Here is a 4,441-nt window from a genome sequence, read left to right as displayed (position 1 = left end):
GGGAGGAAGGGGCTCCAAGGGGCCCTCACAGGGCTTAGTTAACAGCACTTCAGAGGGAAGGTTCAAGGTTCAACGTCAGGAGAAAGGAGAGAAGCAGATGAAAGCTGAGGTGGCACAGCACACCTGTTAAGATCGGTCAGTGTAAATTAATTCAGCATTTGTAGGACTGTGGGTAAACAGGGACATTTATGTCACTGTTGGCACTGGAATCTGCTCTTCAAATCAGGCCAGTCTCGAATAGTGAGAACCTTTCAGAAAACTCATCATATCCTTTTGCCCTTGGAGGCGGGGAGAACTGGTCCAAAAAGTGAAGCCAGATGGCGGCACTCCACCATCCCCTGCGGTCTTCAGCACTCTTCCCCAGCATCCGTTTTCAGCTCTGACTTCCGAATGACTTGGTTCTGTGGAACACTGACCTGGCAGGAGCTGGTGTCGCTGATGTTCCTGATGGGGTGGCGGAGGATTCAGAAGACTCTTGAGTTGGAAGGTGAAGATGAAATGCATGAGGTAGAATGCCTCCTTGAAGAAGTGAGTCCACAGGGCCCTCTGACCATCTTCCAAAGGAAGGTCTTATCGGAAGGCTGGAAGGATAATCAGGATGCCACCTGGGTGCTCTGTCCCTCCCCAGCTGATAGTCTGGCCCACCAGAAATAAGTACAAGTTATTACAAGCTGGTGGTGAATATGAGCGCGTCATCCCTGTGGTTTACCAGTTGAAACGACAGGATGGCTGTGAAAGCACTGGTGTCAGCCTCCAAAGAAAACACACTATGACCAAGCCACAGGGACTGGAGTCCAGGGGAGCCTCTCACAAATCATTGGAATGTAACTGTGAGAGATCAAAAACCAAGTTCCCCTGCAAAGTAACAGAGATTCGAGGCAGATGTTATAAAGTTTAGGCAATACCCAGCAGCTCTAGAGGAAACAAATTGCTGAGTTCCAGCTTCAAGGAAGAGCTAAATATTGCATCATATGGTATCTCTCTTGATTGAACTATTAAAGCATTATATCAAAAAACAAGAAAATATGACATTGTAAAGCCTTTGGAAATATAAGTTGTAAAACAGCAAATAAACTGAATTGTAAAAGTGAAAAAAATATATTGATTTGTTGTTGTTGTTGTTTTGGATTGTTTCCTTGCAGGTACATTCTTCCATTGAGGTTTAAAATTATTTAATTTTCTAAACTGCCAAAGTATGAAACCATTATTTTACTTTCAGATTTATCTTCTCCCTAATCCAGTTTTCGGTTTTCAGTTAGAACTGACATACCGATTTATAGGTGGTCCTTAATGCTCTGATAGGAATATTTGAGACATGAATTATATTCTTGGAACTGTCTTGTACTGATGGGATTGGATTCACATTTTTATGACTGCTGAAAATGAGAATAAGCAAAAATGAAAATTTTCAAAGACTGTTTTTTATAACTGTGCTTAAACTTTAAAATGTGATTTTCTTAAATTCCAAGGCTGGTTTCATTCAACAAATAAACCATGATTTTTAGTCCCCCTTTAAATTCTTTGCCACTCAAAACTCGTCATCGCCATTGATTTGGGCTTTTGGTAGGCAGGCTTTTATGACAGTAATACAAGTTGCTCCATTTTGTTTTGACTTTCATCTAAAAATCATTTTACTAATGTTGGAGTTTATGTTACAGAACTGTCAACTTGTACTTTGTGAACTTCACATACCACTCCCTCATCTAGGAGCACTACCACAGTAATGCTACCATGGTGCCAAGGAACTGTGATTGTAATTCCTGTATCCACAGTTTTAAAATGTGAATTTTACATAACAGATAAAAGATCTGAAAAATTTTTTTAAAAAGGTAGACAGTACCTACCTTTTTTTTTTTTTTTAAAGTATAATTTCCACTTTATTGTCTTCCCAGGGACAGTACTTCTTCAGTCTTCAAGGACTTAGCTCCTTACATGGGCTTTGGCGGAGGTCATGGGGCAGCACCCACAGGTCTAAATCAGGGTGGAGGTGTTCGGTCCTTCCGGGCTTCCTGAGAACAACTCTTGACTACGTTGCTGTGAATGGCACAACTCACGCAGTAATGCAGTTTCACATACAGCTTGGGAAGCAGATAGGTGTCGAAAACGCTCGCTTTGGAAATGTCTCTGACCGCTGCGGCCTCTACGATGTTCCGAATGACGGACTTCTTAACGGCCTTATCCCTGGGCACGCATCCGGCACAGCTGGTGCGGTGAATAGGCTGTAGGTGGCCGCAGCCCTTTTCGGCACGACCATTATTCCTTCTTTTCTTGGTCATCTTGGAAGCGAGGAGGTGAGAGAGGTTTAAATATTGTTGATATATATATATATATATATATATGTGTGTGTATGTGTGTGTATATATATATATATTTTTTTTTGTAGCAGCTTTATTTTCAAGAGTGAAAACCTAGAAATAACCTAAACGTCCATAAAAAGATGAATGGGTAAACTAACAGTGGTACATCCAGATAAGAATGCTACTCATCAGAAAGTAAAGAGATGAGCTATTCGTTTATATCACTGATGAATCTCACATAATTATGAAACAAAGGAAACCAGAAGAAAAACCCAGTAAACAGTTTATGATTCCAATCAGATAAATTCAAGAAAATGCAAACGTATCTATTCTAAGGGAAAGGACATCAGTGGTTACCTGGAGAGGTGGGAAGGGCAAGAAGAGATAAAACAGGACATGAGGTAAATATGGGCATTATCAGAACTCTGATGATGGTTTCGAGGTTCATACCTAGGTGAAAACTTATTAACTTGTAATACTTCAAACATATGCAGTTTAGTACATGTAAATTATACTTTAATATAGCTTTAAAAACTGGCTCAAGATGAAAAAATCTCTATGCCTCACTCTTTCTGGAAAATCGGTTTGGCAACCATATACTGAATCCACCAACTTGCTCCTTCAGCCCTCTGGAGATCAGTCTTCCCTCAGTGGTAGCAAATATGGAGAGCAATGAAGTACTTCCTGGACACCAAGCCAGGCTCAGCCTCTAAGGGAGAGAGCACCTAACCAACCTGACCTAACTCCGGGCCCCAAAAGGCCTCCTGGGGCCTCAAGAAAGCTTGGGACTTCCCTGGTGGCGCACTGGTTAAGAATCCACCTGCCAATGCAGGGGACACGGGTTCGAGCCCTGGGCCAGGAAGATCCCATACGCCTTGGAGCAACTAAGCCCATGTGCCACAACTACTGAGCCTGCGCTCTAGAGCCTGTGAGCTGCAACTACTGAAGCCCGCATGTCTAGAGCCCACGCTTCACAACAAGAGAAGACACTGCAATGAGAAGCCACACATCGCAATGAAGAGTAGCTCCTGCTCGAAGAGTAGCCCCCACTCGCTGCAACTAAAGAAAGCCCACATGCAGCAACGAAGACCCAACACAGCCAATAAATTAATTAATTAATTAAAAAGCTAAATGTAGCACTCATGATCCTTTGTATTTCTGCAGTGTCAGTTGTTACTTCTCCTTTTTCATTTCTAATTCTGTTTTGAGTCTTCTCCATTTTTTTCTTGATTAGTCTGGCTAATGGTTTATCAATTTTGTTTATCTTCTCAAAGAACCAGCTTTTAGTTTTACTGATCTTTGCTATCGTTTCCTTCGGTTCTTTTTCATTTATTTCTGATCTGATTTTTATGATTTCTTTCCTTCTGCTAACTTTGGGGTTTTTTTGTTTTTCTTTCTCTAATTGCTTTAGGTGCAAGGTTAGGTTGTTTATTCGAGATGTTTCCTGTTTCTTGAGGTAGGATTGTATTGCTATAAACTTCACTCTTAGAACTGCTTTTGCTGTAACCCATAGGTTTTGGGTCGTCGTGTTTTCATTGTCATTTGTTGCTAGCTATATTTTGATTTCCTCTTTGATTTCTTCAGTGATCTCTTGGTTATTTACTACTGTATTGTTTAGCCTCCATGTGTTTGTGTTTTTAACAGATTATTTCCTGTAATTGATATCTAGTCTCATAGCATTGTGGTTGGAAAAGATTCTTGATACGATTTCAATTTTCTTAAATTTACCAAGGCTTGATTTGTGACCCAAGATATGATCTATCCTGGAGAATGTTCCATGAGCACTTGAGAAGAAACTGTAATCTGCTGTTTTTGGATGGAATGTCCTATAAATATCAATTAAGTCCATCTTGTTTAATGTATCATTTAAAGCTTGTGTTTCCTTATTTATTTTCACTTTGGATGATCTGTCCATTGGTGAAAGTGGGGTGTTAAAGTCCCCTACTATGATTGTGTTACCGTCAATTTCCCCTTTTATGGCTGTTAGCATTTGCCTTATGTATTGAGGTGCTCCTATGTTGGGTGCATAAATATTTACAATTGTTATACCTTCTTCTTGGATTGATCCCTTGATCATTATGTAGTGTCCTTCTTTGTCTCTTGTAATAGTCTTTATTTTAAAGTCTATTTTGTCTGATAGGAGA

The 4,441-nt window shown here is 40.4% G+C and overlaps 1 pseudogene; it reads right to left on the bottom strand.

Annotated features, from left to right (window-relative positions):
* Positions 1 to 1,928: 1,928 nt before the first annotated feature.
* LOC111178109 (small ribosomal subunit protein eS26 pseudogene) lies at positions 1,929 to 2,276 on the bottom strand (annotated as a pseudogene).
* Between the last annotated feature and the right edge of the window lie 2,165 nt (positions 2,277 to 4,441).

The sequence above is a fragment of the Delphinapterus leucas genome, chromosome 2, assembly GCF_059928025.1.
Source record: "Delphinapterus leucas isolate spDelLeu-1000000601 "Yukka" chromosome 2, BTC_Dleu_Yukka2, whole genome shotgun sequence".
In the NCBI taxonomy this organism is placed as follows: Eukaryota; Metazoa; Chordata; class Mammalia; order Artiodactyla; family Monodontidae; genus Delphinapterus; species Delphinapterus leucas.
The sequence above is the reverse complement of the archived record's forward strand: the minus strand, read 5'-3'. Positions and strand labels throughout refer to the sequence as shown.